The sequence below is a fragment of the Lissotriton helveticus genome, chromosome 11 (genome assembly GCF_964261635.1).
Source record: "Lissotriton helveticus chromosome 11, aLisHel1.1, whole genome shotgun sequence".
Taxonomy (NCBI): Eukaryota; Metazoa; Chordata; class Amphibia; order Caudata; family Salamandridae; genus Lissotriton; species Lissotriton helveticus.
In genome coordinates, this window is record NC_136072.1 from 1,082,329,108 (window position 1) to 1,082,348,479 (window position 19,372).

The 19,372-nt window shown below is 42.5% G+C and overlaps 9 non-coding genes across 9 annotated transcripts; all 9 read left to right on the plus strand.

Moving 5' to 3' along the window:
* Positions 1–1,811: 1,811 nt before the first annotated feature.
* LOC144793954 (U4 spliceosomal RNA) lies at positions 1,812–1,951 on the plus strand. Its single transcript, XR_013603400.1, has one exon. It is a non-coding gene; the product is annotated as a U4 spliceosomal RNA (small nuclear RNA).
* Positions 1,952–3,880: 1,929 nt separating this feature from the next.
* Positions 3,881–4,020, plus strand: LOC144793870 (U4 spliceosomal RNA). Its single transcript, XR_013603325.1, has one exon. It is a non-coding gene; the product is annotated as a U4 spliceosomal RNA (small nuclear RNA).
* Positions 4,021–5,938: 1,918 nt separating this feature from the next.
* On the plus strand, positions 5,939–6,078 carry LOC144793828 (U4 spliceosomal RNA). Its single transcript, XR_013603290.1, has one exon. It is a non-coding gene; the product is annotated as a U4 spliceosomal RNA (small nuclear RNA).
* A 1,929-nt stretch (positions 6,079–8,007) lies between these two features.
* Positions 8,008–8,147, plus strand: LOC144793002 (U4 spliceosomal RNA). The gene has a single exon (XR_013602676.1). It is a non-coding gene; the product is annotated as a U4 spliceosomal RNA (small nuclear RNA).
* Positions 8,148–10,078: 1,931 nt separating this feature from the next.
* On the plus strand, positions 10,079–10,218 carry LOC144793634 (U4 spliceosomal RNA). Its single transcript, XR_013603114.1, has one exon. It is a non-coding gene; the product is annotated as a U4 spliceosomal RNA (small nuclear RNA).
* A 1,929-nt stretch (positions 10,219–12,147) lies between these two features.
* LOC144793155 (U4 spliceosomal RNA) lies at positions 12,148–12,294 on the plus strand. The gene has a single exon (XR_013602812.1). It is a non-coding gene; the product is annotated as a U4 spliceosomal RNA (small nuclear RNA).
* Positions 12,295–14,225: 1,931 nt separating this feature from the next.
* On the plus strand, positions 14,226–14,365 carry LOC144793843 (U4 spliceosomal RNA). The gene has a single exon (XR_013603302.1). It is a non-coding gene; the product is annotated as a U4 spliceosomal RNA (small nuclear RNA).
* A 1,931-nt stretch (positions 14,366–16,296) lies between these two features.
* LOC144793727 (U4 spliceosomal RNA) lies at positions 16,297–16,436 on the plus strand. The gene has a single exon (XR_013603199.1). It is a non-coding gene; the product is annotated as a U4 spliceosomal RNA (small nuclear RNA).
* Positions 16,437–18,367: 1,931 nt separating this feature from the next.
* On the plus strand, positions 18,368–18,507 carry LOC144793728 (U4 spliceosomal RNA). Its single transcript, XR_013603200.1, has one exon. It is a non-coding gene; the product is annotated as a U4 spliceosomal RNA (small nuclear RNA).
* The last annotated feature ends 865 nt before the right edge of the window (positions 18,508–19,372 follow it).

Sequence of the window (19,372 nt, forward strand, 5' to 3'; positions counted from 1 at the left end):
GTTCTCTTTTGTTTTCTCAGCTTTTTAAATACAGCAGTAATATAGGGATTTATTTTCCTTGATGAGTTTTCGTAATTCTTTTATTTCTTCCTCTTTGTTCTCATCTTTGCTCCACAGATTCGCTTGGGTCAGTGATGGGCAGAGGACGGGCTTTGTTTCTGCTCTCTGAGGTGACTCGCAGTCCGGCGCAGGGCTGGGCTCTTCCGAGGTCTCATCTCCCATTCAAATGTGCACTAACCGCCCAGAAAGTTTTTTTCTGGGAGCGAAGGCGTTTGTTATCAGTAGGAAAATGTGGAGAGGGTTCATACAGATTGTATGGAGTGTTTGAAACAGAACAAGAACTGACAAAGCTCTTGTTTTTGCCGTTTGACATTATGTAAAGTTTATTTCTAATGCTCTTTGTGGCACTGAGTAATTGATGTTACCCAGCTCTATGACAGGGGCGTAGCTTCTGTTGGTGCAGCAGGTGCAGTTTCACTGGCACCCACAGACCTGCGGGACCCACTGAACGCTGATTATTGCGGTATTTTATATTCCAAACTTCAACAAGGGGGCCTATTTACTTCCTTGCTCTAGGGCCCATTTTTTCATCTGAGAGCCTTGAAACACTGCATGGATCCCCCCCTATTTTGAATTGGTGACAATGAGGTCAGGCAAAGAGCTCTTGTGTGGCTGCATCAGCACAACTGGGCTACCAGATCTGGCACATTTGTATGCTGCATGCAGACGGAGACACACAACGTACACACAGCCATATATAGGGCAAGTATAAAAATCTGTATTGTGACGCAGCTGCGGCGTAAATGTTGCGGCCCATTTACAATGTGACGCATCTAGGGAGATGTGTCACATTGTAAAGTCCCGCATCACATTATACCTGCGTCAGGTATAATGAATGCAGGGTGGGCGTTCCCACGCTAAAAGCCTTCTAGAACTGACACACTGAAATCTACAAGATTTCACTATATCACTCTACGCCTTCACTGTGTCAAAATCCCTACGCCTGCACAGACCAGGCATAAGTTATGACTCAGGGCTTTTTGCGTCACTTTCATGAGCATTTCCAGCAATGCGTCACTTTTGTGCCAACAGATGCGTCAGAATTTCTGACACATCTGTTAATCCTTGCGCCATGGAGCGCTGTATTGTAAATACAGCACATTCATCGTGGCACAAGGACATTCAGCACTGACTCAAGGAAACTTATGCATCCATGCAGTTGCGTCAGGTCCTTGTGAATCTTCCCCTAAAATGTTTTGAAAACCAGGAAACCAGTATATTGTACCTCCTAAAGCTAAAAATGAAATGCAGCAAATGCAACTATGTAGTGCCATGAAATGGCGGACGTGCATTATGGAATATGGAAAAATGTATCTATAATTTATTTTCCTTTAAATTGATTGCCGTTCCTTCTCTAGTAAACATTTGAAGACAGTGGGACCTATGAGGATGCTATTATGAATTTGTGCTTCTTATATTTTCCACAACCCATGGTTAGCAGCCTAGATCTCATCTTTGTGTGAAGGTATATCTGCCTGAGCATCAAATCCATAACTTGGGAGGGTGCTGCTTACCTGGACAGCTATTTAGCATACAATTTCCCATAATTCTCTGCGTGTGGCTATCGACTGTTTGGGGCAGAGAGCTGATAGAAATTAGTAAAACAACACCATTATATGTCTTACATTGCCTATCAGAAGCAGTGGAGGAGTAGTTATGCATAAACAGATAACATCTTTTGCAAAGGAATCATGTTCTTTGTAACATGAGGTACTAGGGCAAGTGTGCATGAAATTCACACTTAATTGTTTAGCTTTGCGCAGTGTCAGTATCGTAGCCAATGAGGTTTAACCGAGGCGCGATTATTGCTTATTGAAAACTGTACCCAATACCCTGTCATGGAGACTTGAAATATAGTCGAAATGGCAATTTTTGACAGTCTCTTCGGAGACTGGAGAATATGTAATTAATAAATAAGATAGTTTATTTTGCAATGCAATTTACTTGCAGATTTGTGATCTGTGACAAGGACAAAACGGTGACTCTATTTGGCTTCAGTTTACTCTTTACGTTCTCTTTTGTTTTCTCAGCTTTTTAAATACAGCAGTAATTTAGGGATTTATTTTCCTTGATGAGTTTTCGTTATTCTTTTATTTCTTCACCTTTGTTCTCATCTTTGCTCCACGGATTCGCTTGGGTCAGTGATGGGCAGAGGACGGGCTTTGTTTCTGCTCTCTGAGGTGACTCGCAGTCCGGCGCAGGGCTGGGCTCTTCCGAGGTCTCATCTCCCATTCAAATGTGCACTAACCGCCCAGAAAGTTTTTTTCTAGGAGCGAAGGCGTTTGTTATCAGTAGGAAAATGTGGAGAGGGTTCATACAGATTGTATGGAGTGTTTGAAACAGAACAAGAACTGACAAAGCTCTTGTTTTTGCCGTTTGACATTATGTAAAGTTTATTTCGAATGCTCTTTGTGGCACTGAGTAATTGATGTTACCCAGCTCTATGACAGGGGCCTAGCTTCTGTTGGTGCAGCAGGTGCAGTTTCACTGGCGCCCACAGACCTGCGGGACCCACTAAACGCTGATTATTGCGGTATTTTATATTCCAAACTTCAACAAGGGGGCCTATTTACTTCCTTGCTCTAGGGCCCATTTTTTCACCTGAGAGACTTGAAACACTGCATGGATCCTCTCTGATTTGAATTGGTGACAATGAGGTCAGGCAAAGAGCTCTTGTGTGGCTGCATCAGCACAACTGGGCTACCAGATCTGGCACATTTGTATGCTGCATGCAGACGGAGACACACAACGTACACACAGCCATATATAGGGCAAGTATAAAAATCTGTATTGTGACGCAGCTGCGGCGTAAATGTTGTGGCCCATTTACAATGTGACGCATCTAGGGAGATGTGTCACATTGTAAAGTCCCGCATCACATTATACCTGCGTCAGGTATAATGTATGCAGGGTGGGCGTTCCCACGCTAAAAGCCTTCTAGAACTGACGCACTGAAATCTACAAGATTTCACTACATCACTCTACGCCTTCACTGTGTCAAAATCCCTACGCCTGCACAGACCAGGCATAAGTTATGACTCAGGGCTTTTTGCGTCACTTTCATGAGCATTTCCAGCAATGCGTCACTTTCGTGCCAACAGATGCGTCAGAATTTCTGACGCATCTGTTAATCCTTGCGCCATGGAGCGCTGTATTGTAAATACAGCACATTCATCGAGGCACAAGGACATTCAGCACTGACGCAAAGAAACTTATGAATCCATGCAGTTGCGTCAGGTCCTTGTGAATCTTCCCCTAAAATGTTTTGAAAACCAGGAAACCAGTATATTGTACCTCCTAAAGCTAAAAATGAAATACAGCAAATGCAACTATGTAGTGCCATGAAATGGCAGACGTGCATTATGGAATATGGAAAAATGTATCTATAATTTATTTTCCTTTAAATTGATTGCCGTTGCTTCTCTAGTAAACATTTGAAGACAGTGGGACCTATGAGGATGCTATTATGAATTTGTGCTTCTTATATTTTCCACAACCCATGGTTAGCAGCCTAGATCTCATCTTTGTGTGAAGGTATATCTGCCTGAGCATCAAATCCATAACTTGGGAGGGTGCTGCTTACCTGGACAGCTATTTAGCATACAATTTCCCATAATTCTCTGCGTGTGGCTATCGACTGTTTGGGGCAGAGAGCTGATAGAAATTAGTAAAACAACACCATTATATGTCTTACATTGCCTATCAGAAGAAGTGGAGGAGTAGTTATGCATAAACAGATAACATCTTTTGAAAAGGAATCATGTTCTTTGTAACATGAGGTACTAGGGCAAGTGTGCATGAAATTCACACTAAATTGTTTAGCTTTGCGCAGTGGCAGTATCGTAGCCAATGAGGTTTAACCGAGGCGCTATTATTGCTTATTGAAAACTTTACCCAATACCCCGTCATGGAGACTTGAAATATAGTCGAAATGGCAATTTTTGACAGTCTCTTCGGAGACTGGAGAATATGTAATTAAAAAATAAGATAGTTTATTTTGCAATGCAGATTTGTGATCTGTGACAAGGACAAAACGGTGACTCTATTTGGCTTCAGTTTACTCTTTACGTTCTCTTTTGTTTTCTCAGCTTTTTAAATACAGCAGTAATATAGGGATTTATTTTCCTTGATGAGTTTTCGTAATTCTTTTATTTCTTCCTCTTTGTTCTCATCTTTGCTCCACAGATTCGCTTGGGTCAGTGATGGGCAGAGGACGGGCTTTGTTTCTGCTCTCTGAGGTGACTCGCAGTCCGGCGCAGGGCTGGGCTCTTCCGAGGTCTCATCTCCCATTCAAATGTGCACTAACCGCCCAGAAAGTTTTTTTCTGGGAGCGAAGGCATTTGTTATCAGTAGGAAAATGTGGAGAGGGTTCATACAGATTGTATGGAGTGTTTGAAACAGAACAAGAACTGACAAAGCTCTTGTTTTTGCCGTTTGACATTATGTAAAGTTTATTTCTAATGCTCTTTGTGGCACTGAGTAATTGATGTTACCCAGCTCTATGACAGGGGCGTAGCTTCTGTTGGTGCAGCAGGTGCAGTTGCACTGGCGCCCACAGACCTGCGGGACCCACTGAACCCTGATTATTGCGGTATTTTATATTCCAAACTTCAACAAGGGGGCCTATTTTCTTCCTTGCTCTAGGGCCCATTTTTTCACCTGAGAGCCTTGAAAGACTGCATGGATCCTCTCTGATTTGAATTGGTGACAATGAGGTCAGGCAAAGAGCTCTTGTGTGGCTGCATCAGCCCAACTGGGCTACCAGATCTGGCACATTTGTATGCTGCATGCAGACGGAGACACACAACGTACACACAGCCATATATAGGGCAAGTATAAAAATCTGTATTGTGACGCAGCTGCGGCGTAAATGTTGCGGCCCATTTACAATGTGACGCATCTAGGGAGATGTGTCACATTGTAAAGTCCCGCATCACATTATACCTGCGTCAGGTATAATGAATGCAGGGTGGGCGTTCCCACGCTAAAAGCCTTCTAGAACTGACACACTGAAATCTACAAGATTTCACTATATCACTCTACGCCTTCACTGTGTCAAAATCCCTACGCCTGCACAGACCAGGCATAAGTTATGACTCAGGGCTTTTTGCGTCACTTTCATGAGCATTTCCAGCAATGCGTCACTTTTGTGCCAACAGATGCGTCAGAATTTCTGACGCATCTGTTAATCCTTGCGCCATGGAGCGCTGTATTGTAAATACAGCACATTCATCGTGGCACAAGGACATTCAGCACTGACTCAAGGAAACTTATGCATCCATGCAGTTGCGTCAGGTCCTTGTGAATCTTCCCCTAAAATGTTTTGAAAACCAGGAAACCAGTATATTGTACCTCCTAAAGCTAAAAATGAAATGCAGCAAATGCAACTATGTAGTGCCATGAAATGGCGGACGTGCATTATGGAATATGGAAAAATGTATCTATAATTTATTTTCCTTTAAATTGATTGCCGTTCCTTCTCTAGTAAACATTTGAAGACAGTGGGACCTATGAGGATGCTATTATGAATTTGTGCTTCTTATATTTTCCACAACCCATGGTTAGCAGCCTAGATCTCATCTTTGTGTGAAGGTATATCTGCCTGAGCATCAAATCCATAACTTGGGAGGGTGCTGCTTACCTGGACAGCTATTTAGCATACAATTTCCCATAATTCTCTGCGTGTGGCTATCGACTGTTTGGGGCAGAGAGCTGATAGAAATTAGTAAAACAACACCATTATATGTCTTACATTGCCTATCAGAAGCAGTGGAGGAGTAGTTATGCATAAACAGATAACATCTTTTGCAAAGGAATCATGTTCTTTGTAACATGAGGTACTAGGGCAAGTGTGCATGAAATTCACACTTAATTGTTTAGCTTTGCGCAGTGTCAGTATCGTAGCCAATGAGGTTTAACCGAGGCGCGATTATTGCTTATTGAAAACTGTACCCAATACCCCGTCATGGAGACTTGAAATATAGTCGAAATGGCAATTTTTGACAGTCTCTTCGGAGACTGGAGAATATGTAATTAATAAATAAGATAGTTTATTTTGCAATGCAATTTACTTGCAGATTTGTGATCTGTGACAAGGACAAAACGGTGACTCTATTTGGCTTCAGTTTACTCTTTACGTTCTCTTTTGTTTTCTCAGCTTTTTAAATACAGCAGTAATTTAGGGATTTATTTTCCTTGATGAGTTTTCGTTATTCTTTTATTTCTTCCCCTTTGTTCTCATCTTTGCTCCACGGATTCGCTTGGGTCAGTGATGGGCAGAGGACGGGCTTTGTTTCTGCTCTCTGAGGTGACTCGCAGTCCGGCGCAGGGCTGGGCTCTTCCGAGGTCTCATCTCCCATTCAAATGTGCACTAACCGCCCAGAAAGTTTTTTTCTGGGAGCGAAGGCGTTTGTTATCAGTAGGAAAATGTGGAGAGGGTTCATACAGATTGTATGGAGTGTTTGAAACAGAACAAGAACTGACAAAGCTCTTGTTTTTGCCGTTTGACATTATGTAAAGTTTATTTCTAATGCTCTTTGTGGCACTGAGTAATTGATGTTACCCAGCTCTATGACAGGGGCCTAGCTTCTGTTGGTGCAGCAGGTGCAGTTTCACTGGCGCCCACAGACCTGCGGGACCCACTAAACGCTGATTATTGCGGTATTTTATATTCCAAACTTCAACAAGGGGGCCTATTTACTTCCTTGCTCTAGGGCCCATTTTTTCACCTGAGAGACTTGAAACACTGCATGGATCCTCTCTGATTTGAATTGGTGACAATGAGGTCAGGCAAAGAGCTCTTGTGTGGCTGCATCAGCACAACTGGGCTACCAGATCTGGCACATTTGTATGCTGCATGCAGACGGAGACACACAACGTACACACAGCCATATATAGGGCAAGTATAAAAATCTGTATTGTGACGCAGCTGCGGCGTAAATGTTGTGGCCCATTTACAATGTGACGCATCTAGGGAGATGTGTCACATTGTAAAGTCCCGCATCACATTATACCTGCGTCAGGTATAATGTATGCAGGGTGGGCGTTCCCACGCTAAAAGCCTTCTAGAACTGACGCACTGAAATCTACAAGATTTCACTACATCACTCTACGCCTTCACTGTGTCAAAATCCCTACGCCTGCACAGACCAGGCATAAGTTATGACTCAGGGCTTTTTGCGTCACTTTCATGAGCATTTCCAGCAATGCGTCACTTTCGTGCCAACAGATGCGTCAGAATTTCTGACGCATCTGTTAATCCTTGCGCCATGGAGCGCTGTATTGTAAATACAGCACATTCATCGAGGCACAAGGACATTCAGCACTGACGCAAGGAAACTTATGAATCCATGCAGTTGCGTCAGGTCCTTGTGAATCTTCCCCTAAAATGTTTTGAAAACCAGGAAACCAGTATATTGTACCTCCTAAAGCTAAAAATGAAATACAGCAAATGCAACTATGTAGTGCCATGAAATGGCAGACGTGCATTATGGAATATGGAAAAATTTATCTATAATTTATTTTCCTTTAAATTGATTGCCGTTCCTTCTCTAGTAAACATTTGAAGACAGTGGGACCTATGAGGATGCTATTATGAATTTGTGCTTCTTATATTTTCCACAACCCATGGTTAGCAGCCTAGATCTCATCTTTGTGTGAAGGTATATCTGCCTGAGCATCAAATCCATAACTTGGGAGGGTGCTGCTTACCTGGACAGCTATTTAGCATACAATTTCCCATAATTCTCTGCGTGTGGCTATCGACTGTTTGGGGCAGAGAGCTGATAGAAATTAGTAAAACAACACCATTATATGTCTTACATTGCCTATCAGAAGAAGTGGAGGAGTAGTTATGCATAAACAGATAACATCTTTTGAAAAGGAATCATGTTCTTTGTAACATGAGGTACTAGGGCAAGTGTGCATGAAATTCACACTAAATTGTTTAGCTTTGCGCAGTGGCAGTATCGTAGCCAATGAGGTTTAACCGAGGCGCTATTATTACTTATTGAAAACTTTACCCAATACCCCGTCATGGAGACTTGAAATATAGTCGAAATGGCAATTTTTGACAGTCTCTTCAGAGACTGGAAAATATGTAATTAAAAAATAAGATAGTTTATTTTGCAATGCAATTTTCTTGCAGATTTGTGATCTGTGACAAGGACAAAACGGTGACTCTATTTGGCTTCAGTTTACTCTTTACGTTCTCTTTTGTTTTCTCAGCTTTTTAAATACAGCAGTAATATAGGGATTTATTTTCCTTGATGAGTTTTCGTAATTCTTTTATTTCTTCCTCTTTGTTCTCATCTTTGCTCCACAGATTCGCTTGGGTCAGTGATGGGCAGAGGACGGGCTTTGTTTCTGCTCTCTGAGGTGACTCGCAGTCCGGCGCAGGGCTGGGCTCTTCCGAGGTCTCATCTCCCATTCAAATGTGCACTAACCGCCCAGAAAGTTTTTTTCTGGGAGCGAAGGCGTTTGTTATCAGTAGGAAAATGTGGAGAGGGTTCATACAGATTGTATGGAGTGTTTGAAACAGAACAAGAACTGACAAAGCTCTTGTTTTTGCCGTTTGACATTATGTAAAGTTTATTTCTAATGCTCTTTGTGGCACTGAGTAATTGATGTTACCCAGCTCTATGACAGGGGCGTAGCTTCTGTTGGTGCAGCAGGTGCAGTTTCACTGGCACCCACAGACCTGCGGGACCCACTGAACGCTGATTATTGCGGTATTTTATATTCCAAACTTCAACAAGGGGGCCTATTTACTTCCTTGCTCTAGGGCCCATTTTTTCATCTGAGAGCCTTGAAACACTGCATGGATCCCCCCCTATTTTGAATTGGTGACAATGAGGTCAGGCAAAGAGCTCTTGTGTGGCTGCATCAGCACAACTGGGCTACCAGATCTGGCACATTTGTATGCTGCATGCAGACGGAGACACACAACGTACACACAGCCATATATAGGGCAAGTATAAAAATCTGTATTGTGACGCAGCTGCGGCGTAAATGTTGTGGCCCATTTACAATGTGACGCATCTAGGGAGATGTGTCACATTGTAAAGTCCCGCATCACATTATACCTGCGTCAGGTATAATGTATGCAGGGTGGGCGTTCCCACGCTAAAAGCCTTCTAGAACTGACGCACTGAAATCTACAAGATTTCACTACATCACTCTACGCCTTCACTGTGTCAAAATCCCTACGCCTGCACAGACCAGGCATAAGTTATGACTCAGGGCTTTTTGCGTCACTTTCATGAGCATTTCCAGCAATGCGTCACTTTTGTGCCAACAGATGCGTCAGAATTTCTGACGCATCTGTTAATCCTTGCGCCATGGAGCGCTGTATTGTAAATACAGCACATTCATCGTGGCACAAGGACATTCAGCACTGACTCAAGGAAACTTATGCATCCATGCAGTTGCGTCAGGTCCTTGTGAATCTTCCCCTAAAATGTTTAAAAAAAACAGGAAACCAGTATATTGTACCTCCTAAAGCTAAAAATGAAATGCAGCAAATGCAACTATGTAGTGCCATGAAATGGCAGACGTGCATTATGGAATATGGAAAAATGTATCTATAAATTATTTTCCTTTAAATTGATTGCCGTTCCTTCTCTAGTAAACATTTGAAGACAGTGGGACCTATGAGGATGCTATTATGAATTTGTGCTTCTTATATTTTCCACAACCCATGGTTAGCAGCCTAGATCTCATCTTTGTGTGAAGGTATATCTGCCTGAGCATCAAATCCATAACTTGGGAGGGTGCTGCTTACCTGGACAGCTATTTAGCATACAATTTCCCATAATTCTCTGCGTGTGGCTATCGACTGTTTGGGGCAGAGAGCTGATAGAAATTAGTAAAACAACACCATTATATGTCTTACATTGCCTATCAGAAGCAGTGGAGGAGTAGTTATGCATAAACAGATAACATCTTTTGAAAAGGAATCATGTTCTTTGTAACATGAGGTACTAGGGCAAGTGTGCATGAAATTCACACTAAATTGTTTAGCTTTGCGCAGTGGCAGTATCGTAGCCAATGAGGTTTAACCGAGGCGCGATTATTGCTTATTGAAAACTTTACCCAATACCCCGTCATGGAGACTTGAAATATAGTCGAAATGGCAATTTTTGACAGTCTCTTCGGAGACTGAAGAATATGTAATTAAAAAATAAGATAGTTTATTTTGCAATGCAATTTACTTGCAGGTTTGTGATCTGTGACAAGGACAAAACGGTGACTCTATTTGGCTTCAGTTTACTCTTTACGTTCTCTTTTGTTTTCTCAGCTTTTTAAATACAGCAGTAATTTAGGGATTTATTTTCCTTGATGAGTTTTCGTTATTCTTTTATTTCTTCCCCTTTGTTCTCATCTTTGCTCCACGGATTCGCTTGGGTCAGTGATGGGCAGAGGATGGGCTTTGTTTCTGCTCTCTGAGGTGACTCGCAGTCCGGCGCAGGGCTGGGCTCTTCCGAGGTCTCATCTCCCATTCAAATGTGCACTAACCGCCCAGAAAGTTTTTTTCTGGGAGCGAAGGCATTTGTTATCAGTAGGAAAATGTGGAGAGGGTTCATACAGATTGTATGGAGTGTTTGAAACAGAACAAGAACTGACAAAGCTCTTGTTTTTGCCGTTTGACATTATGTAAAGTTTATTTCTAATGCTCTTTGTGGCACTGAGTAATTGATGTTACCCAGCTCTATGACAGGGGCGTAGCTTCTGTTGGTGCAGCAGGTGCAGTTGCACTGGCGCCCACAGACCTGCGGGACCCACTGAACCCTGATTATTGCGGTATTTTATATTCCAAACTTCAACAAGGGGGCCTATTTTCTTCCTTGCTCTAGGGCCCATTTTTTCACCTGAGAGCCTTGAAAGACTGCATGGATCCTCTCTGATTTGAATTGGTGACAATGAGGTCAGGCAAAGAGCTCTTGTGTGGCCGCATCAGCCCAACTGGGCTACCAGATCTGGCACATTTGTATGCTGCATGCAGACGGAGACACACAACGTACACACAGCCATATATAGGGCAAGTATAAAAATCTGTATTGTGACGCAGCTGCGGCGTAAATGTTGCGGCCCATTTACAATGTGACGCATCTAGGGAGATGTGTCACATTGTAAAGTCCCGCATCACATTATACCTGCGTCAGGTATAATGTATGCAGGGTGGGCGTTCCCACGCTAAAAGCCTTCTAGAACTGACGCACTGAAATCTACAAGATTTCACTACATCACTCTACGCCTTCACTGTGTCAAAATCCCTACGCCTGCACAGACCAGGCATAAGTTATGACTCAGGGCTTTTTGCGTCACTTTCATGAGCATTTCCAGCAATGCGTCACTTTTGTGCCAACAGATGCGTCAGAATTTCTGACGCATCTGTTAATCCTTGCGCCATGGAGCGCTGTATTGTAAATACAGCACATTCATCGTGGCACAAGGACATTCAGCACTGACTCAAGGAAACTTATGCATCCATGCAGTTGCGTCAGGTCCTTGTGAATCTTCCCCTAAAATGTTTTGAAAACCAGGAAACCAGTATATTGTACCTCCTAACGCTAAAAATGAAATGCAGCAAATGCAACTATGTAGTGCCATGAAATGGCAGACGTGCATTATGGAATATGGAAAAATGTATCTATAATTTATTTTCCTTTAAATTGATTGCCGTTCCTTCTCTAGTAAACATTTGAAGACAGTGGGACCTATGAGGATGCTATTATGAATTTGTGCTTCTTATATTTTCCACAACCCATGGTTAGCAGCCTAGATCTCATCTTTGTGTGAAGGTATATCTGCCTGAGCATCAAATCCATAACTTGGGAGGGTGCTGCTTACCTGGACAGCTATTTAGCATACAATTTCCCATAATTCTCTGAGTGTGGCTATCGACTGTTTGGGGCAGAGAGCTGATAGAAATTAGTAAAACAACACCATTATATGTCTTACATTGCCTATCAGAAGAAGTGGAGGAGTAGTTATGCATAAACAGATAACATCTTTTGAAAAGGAATCATGTTCTTTGTAACATGAGGTACTAGGGCAAGTGTGCATGAAATTCACACTAAATTGTTTAGCTTTGCGCAGTGGCAGTATCGTAGCCAATGAGGTTTAACCGAGGCGCTATTGTTGCTTATTGCTTATTGAAAACTTTACCCAATACGCCGTCATGGAGACTTGAAATATAGTCGAAATAGCAATTTTTGACAGTCTCTTCGGAGACTGGAGAATATGTAATTAAAAAATAAGATAGTTTATTTTGCGATGCAATTTACTTGCAGATTTGTGATCTGTGACAAGGACAAAACGGTGACTCTATTTGGCTTCAGTTTACTCTTTACGTTCTCTTTTGTTTTTTCAGCTTTTTAAATACAGCAGTAATATAGGGATTTATTTTCTTTGATGAGTTTTCGTAATTCTTTTATTTCTTCCTCTTTGTTCTCATCTTTGCTCCACAGATTCGCTTGGGTCAGTGATGGGCAGAGGACGGGCTTTGTTTCTGCTCTCTGAGGTGACTCGCAGTCCGGCGCAGGGCTGGGCTCTTCCGAGGTCTCATCTCCCATTCAAATGTGCACTAACCGCCCAGAAAGTTTTTTTCTGGGAGCGAAGGCGTTTGTTATCAGTAGGAAAATGTGGAGAGGGTTCATACAGATTGTATGGAGTGTTTGAAACAGAACAAGAACTGACAAAGCTCTTGTTTTTGCCGTTTGACATTATGTAAAGTTTATTTCTAATGCTCTTTGTGGCACTGAGTAATTGATGTTACCCAGCTCTATGACAGGGGCGTAGCTTCTGTTGGTGCAGCAGGTGCAGTTTCACTGGCGCCCACAGACCTGCGGGACCCACTGAACGCTGATTATTGCGGTATTTTATATTCCAAACTTCAACAAGGGGGCCTATTTACTTCCTTGCTCTAGGGCCCATTTTTTCATCTGAGAGCCTTGAAACACTGCATGGATCCTCTCTGATTTGAATTGGTGACAATGAGGTCAGGCAAAGAGCTCTTGTGTGGCTGCATCAGCACAACTGGGCTACCAGATCTGGCACATTTGTATGCTGCATGCAGACGGAGACACACAACGTACACACAGCCATATATAGGGCAAGTATAAAAATCTGTATTGTGACGCAGCTGCGGCGTAAATGTTGTGGCCCATTTACAATGTGACGCATCTAGGGAGATGTGTCACATTGTAAAGTCCCGCATCACATTATACCTGCGTCAGGTATAATGTATGCAGGGTGGGCGTTCCCACGCTAAAAGCCTTCTAGAACTGACGCACTGAAATCTACAAGATTTCACTACATCACTCTACGCCTTCACTGTGTCAAAATCCCTACGCCTGCACAGACCAGGCATAAGTTATGACTCGGGGCTTTTTGCGTCACTTTCATGAGCATTTCCAGCAATGCGTCACTTTTGTGCCAACAGATGCGTCAGAATTTCTGACGCATCTGTTAATCCTTGCGCCATGGAGCGCTGTATTGTAAATACAGCACATTCATCGTGGCACAAGGACATTCAGCACTGACTCAAGGAAACTTATGCATCCATGCAGTTGCGTCAGGTCCTTGTGAATCTTCCCCTAAAATGTTTTTAAAAAAACAGGAAACCAGTATATTGTACCTCCTAAAGCTAAAAATGAAATGCAGCAAATGCAACTATGTAGTGCCATGAAATGGCAGACGTGCATTATGGAATATGGAAAAATGTATCTATAAATTATTTTCCTTTAAATTGATTGCCGTTCCTTCTCTAGTAAACATTTGAAGACAGTGGGACCTATGAGGATGCTATTATGAATTTGTGCTTCTTATATTTTCCACAACCCATGGTTAGCAGCCTAGATCTCATCTTTGTGTGAAGGTATATCTGCCTGAGCATCAAATCCATAACTTGGGAGGGTGCTGCTTACCTGGACAGCTATTTAGCATACAATTTCCCATAATTCTCTGCGTGTGGCTATCGACTGTTTGGGGCAGAGAGCTGATAGAAATTAGTAAAACAACACCATTATATGTCTTACATTGCCTATCAGAAGCAGTGGAGGAGTAGTTATGCATAAACAGATAACATCTTTTGAAAAGGAATCATGCTCTTTGTAACATGAGGTACTAGGGCAAGTGTGCATGAAATTCACACTAAATTGTTTAGCTTTGCGCAGTGGCAGTATTGTAGCCAATGAGGTTTAACCGAGGCGCGATTATTGCTTATTGAAAACTTTACCCAATACCCTGTCATGGAGACTTGAAATATAGTCGAAATGGCAATTTTTGACAGTCTCTTCGGAGACTGGAGAATATGTAATTAAAAAATAAGATAGTTTATTTTGCAATGCAATTTTCTTGAAGATTTGTGATCTGTGACAAGGACAAAACGGTAACTCTATTTGGCTTCAGTTTACTCTTTACGTTCTCTTTTGTTTTCTCAGCTTTTTAAATACAGCAGTAATATAGGGATTTATTTTCCTTGATGAGTTTTCGTAATTCTTTTATTTCTTCCTCTTTGTTCTCATCTTTGCTCCACAGATTCGCTTGGGTCAGTGATGGGCAGAGGACGGGCTTTGTTTCTGCTCTCTGAGGTGACTCGCAGTCCGGCGCAGGGCTGGGCTCTTCCGAGGTCTCATCTCCCATTCAAATGTGCACTAACCGCCCAGAAAGTTTTTTTCTGGGAGCGAAGGCGTTTGTTATCAGTAGGAAAATGTGGAGAGGGTTCATACAGATTGTATGGAGTGTTTGAAACAGAACAAGAACTGACAAAGCTCTTGTTTTTGCCGTTTGACATTATGTAAAGTTTATTTCTAATGCTCTTTGTGGCACTGAGTAATTGATGTTACCCAGCTCTATGACAGGGGCGTAGCTTCTGTTGGTGCAGCAGGTGCAGTTTCACTGGCGCCCACAGACCTGCGGGACCCACTGAACGCTGATTATTGCGGTATTTTATATTCCAAACTTCAACAAGGGGGCCTATTTACTTCCTTGCTCTAGGGCCCATTTTTTCACCTGAGAGCCTTGAAAGACTGCATGGATCCTCCCTGATTTGAATCGGTGACAATGAGGTCAGGCAAAGAGCTCTTGCGTGGCTGCATTAGCCCAACTGGGCTACCAGATCTGGCACATTTGTATGCTGCATGCAGACAGAGACACACAACGTACACACAGCCATATATAGGGCAAATATAAAAATCTGTATTGTGACGCAGCTGCGGCGTAAATGTTGCGGCCCATTTACAATGTGACGCATCTAGGGAGATGTGTCACATTGTAAAGTCCCGCATCACATTATACCTGCGTCAGGTATAATGTATGCAGGGTGGGCGTTCCCACGCTAAAAGCCTTCTAGAACTGACGCACTGAAATCTACAAGATTTCACTACATCACTCTACGCCTTCACTGTGTCAAAATCCCTACGCCTGCACATACCAGGCATAAGTTATGACTCAGGACTTTTTGCGTCACTTTCATGAGCATTTCCAGCAATGCGTCACTTTTGTGCCAACAGATGCGTCAGAATTTCTGACGCATCTGGTAATCCTTGCGCCATGGAGCGCTATATTGTAAATACAGCACATTCATCGTGGCACAAGGACATTCAGCACTGACTCAAGGAAACTTATGCATCCATGCAGTTGCGTCAGGTCCTTGTGAATCTTCCCCTAAAATGTTTTAAAAAAAACAGGAAACCAGTATATTGTACCTCCTAAAGCTAAAAATGAAATGCAGCAAATGCAACTATGTAGTGCCATGAAATGGCAGACGTGCATTATGGAATATGGAAAAATGTATCTATAAATTATTTTCCTTTAAATTGATTGCCGTTCCTTCTCTAGTAAACATTTGAAGACAGTGGGACCTATGAGGATGCTATTATGAATTTGTGCTTCTTATATTTTCCACAACCCATGGTTAGCAGCCTAGATCTCATCTTTGTGTGAAGGTATATCTGCCTGAGCATCAAATCCATAACTTGGGAGGGTGCTGCTTACCTGGACAGCTATTTAGCATACAATTTCCCATAATTCTCTGGGTGTGGCTATCGACTGTTTGGGGCAGAGAGCTGATAGAAATTAGTAAAACAACACCATTATATGTCTTACATTGCCTATCAGAAGCAGTGGAGGAGTAGTTATGCATAAACAGATAACATCTTTTGAAAAGGAATCATGCTCTTTGTAACATGAGGTACTAGGGCAAGTGTGCATGAAATTCACACTAAATTGTTTAGCTTTGCGCAGTGGCAGTATTGTAGCCAATGAGGTTTAACCGAGGCGCGATTATTGCTTATTGAAAACTTTACCCAATACCCCGTCATGGAGACTTGAAATATAGTCGAAATGGCAATTTTTGACAGTCTCTTCGGAGACTGGAGAATATGTAATTAAAAAATAAGATAGTTTATTTTGCAATGCAATTTACTTGCAGATTTGTGATCTGTGACAAGGACAAAACGGTAACTCTATTTGGCTTCAGTTTACTCTTTACGTTCTCTTTTGTTTTCTCAGCTTTTTAAATACAGCAGTAATATAGGGATTTATTTTCCTTGATGAGTTTTCGTAATTCTTTTATTTCTTCCTCTTTGTTCTCATCTTTGCTCCACAGATTCGCTTGGGTCAGTGATGGGCAGAGGACGGGCTTTGTTTCTGCTCTCTGAGGTGACTCGCAGTCCGGCGCAGGGCTGGGCTCTTCCGAGGTCTCATCTCCCATTCAAATGTGCACTAACCGCCCAGAAAGTTTTTTTCTGGGAGCGAAGGCGTTTGTTATCAGTAGGAAAATGTGGAAAGGGTTCATACAGATTGTATGGAGTGTTTGAAACAGAACGAGAACTGACAAAGCTCTTGTTTTTGCCGTTTGACATTATGTAAAGTTTATTTCTAATGCTCTTTGTGGCACTTAGTAATTGATGTTACCCAGCTCTATGACAGGGGCGTAGCTTCTGTTGGTGCAGCAGGTGCAGTTTCACTGGCGCCCACAGACCTGCGGGACCCACTGAACGCTGATTATTGCGGTATTTTATATTCCAAACTTCAACAAGGGGGCCTATTTACTTCCTTGCTCTAGGGCCCATTTTTTCACCTGAGAGCCTTGAAAGACTGCATGGATCCTCTCTGATTTGAATTGGTGACAATGAGGTCAGGCAAAGAGCTCTTGTGTGGCTGCATCAGCCCAACTGGGCTACCAGATCTGGCACATTTGTATGCTGCATGCAGACAGAGACACACAACGTACACACAGCCATATATAGGGCAAATATAAAAATCTGTATTGTGACGCAGCTGCGGCGTAAATGTTGCGGCCCATTTACAATGTGACGCATCTAGGGAGATGTGTCACATTGTAAAGTCCCGCATCACATTATACCTGCGTCAGGTATAATGTATGCAGGGTGGGCGTTCCCACGCTAAAAGCCTTCTAGAACTGACGCACTGAAATCTACAAGATTTCACTACATCACTCTACGCCTTCACTGTGTCAAAATCCCTACGCCTGCACATACCAGGCATAAGTTATGACTCAGGACTTTTTGCGTCACTTTCATGAGCATTTCCAGCAATGCGTCACTTTTGTGCCAACAGATGCGTCAGAATTTCTGACGCATCTGGTAATCCTTGCGCCATGGAGCGCTATATTGTAAATACAGCACATTCATCGTGGCACAAGGACATTCAGCACTGACTCAAGGAAACTTATGCATCCATGCAGTTGCGTCAGGTCCTTGTGAATCTTCCCCTAAAATGTTTTAAAAAAAACAGGAAACCAGTATATTGTACCTCCTAAAGCTAAAAATGAAATGCAGCAAATGCAACTATGTAGTGCCATGAAATGGCAGACGTGCATTATGGAATATGGAAAAATGTATCTATAAATTATTTTCCTTTAAATTGATTGCCGTTCCTTCTCTAGTAAACATTTGAAGACAGTGGGACCTATGAGGATGCTATTATGAATTTGTGCTTCTTATATTTTCCACAACCCATGGTTAGCAGCCTAGATCTCATCTTTGTGTGAAGGTATATCTGCCTGAGCATCAAATCCATAACTTGGGAGGGTGCTGCTTACCTGGACAGCTATTTAGCATACAATTTCCCATAATTCTCTGGGTGTGGCTATCGACTGTTTGGGGCAGAGAGCTGATAGAAATTAGTAAAACAACACCATTATATGTCTTACATTGCCTATCAGAAGCAGTGGAGGAGTAGTTATGCATAAACAGATAACATCTTTTGAAAAGGAATCATGCTCTTTGTAACATGAGGTACTAGGGCAAGTGTGCATGAAATTCACACTAAATTGTTTAGCTTTGCGCAGTGGCAGTATTGTAGCCAATGAGGTTTAACCGAGGCGCGATTATTGCTTATTGAAAACTTTACCCAATACCCCGTCATGGAGACTTGAAATATAGTCGAAATGGCAATTTTTGACAGTCTCTTCGGAGACTGGAGAATATGTAATTAAAAAATAAGATAGTTTATTTTGCAATGCAATTTACTTGCAGATTTGTGATCTGTGACAAGGACAAAACGGTAACTCTATTTGGCTTCAGTTTACTCTTTACGTTCTCTTTTGTTTTCTCAGCTTTTTAAATACAGCAGTAATATAGGGATTTATTTTCCTTGATGAGTTTTCGTAATTCTTTTATTTCTTCCTCTTTGTTCTCATCTTTGCTCCACAGATTCGCTTGGGTCAGTGATGGGCAGAGGACGGGCTTTGTTTCTGCTCTCTGAGGTGACTCGCAGTCCGGCGCAGGGCTGGGCTCTTCCGAGGTCTCATCTCCCATTCAAATGTGCACTAACCGCCCAGAAAGTTTTTTTCTGGGAGCGAAGGCGTTTGTTATCAGTAGGAAAATGTGGAAAGGGTTCATACAGATTGTATGGAGTGTTTGAAACAGAACGAGAACTGACAAAGCTCTTGTTTTTGCCGTTTGACATTATGTAAAGTTTATTTCTAATGCTCTTTGTGGCACTTAGTAATTGATGTTACCCAGCTCTATGACAGGGGCGTAGCTTCTGTTGGTGCAGCAGGTGCAGTTTCACTGGCGCCCACAGACCTGCGGGACCCACTGAACGCTGATTATTGCGGTATTTTATATTCCAAACTTCAACAAGGGGGCCTATTTACTTCCTTGCTCTAGGGCCCATTTTTTCACCTGAGAGCCTTGAAAGACTGCATGGATCCTCCCTGATTTGAATCGGTGACAATGAGGTCAGGCAAAGAGCTCTTGCGTGGCTGCATTAGCCCAACTGGGCTACCAGATCTGGCACATTTGTATGCTGCATGCAGACGGAGACACACAACGTACAC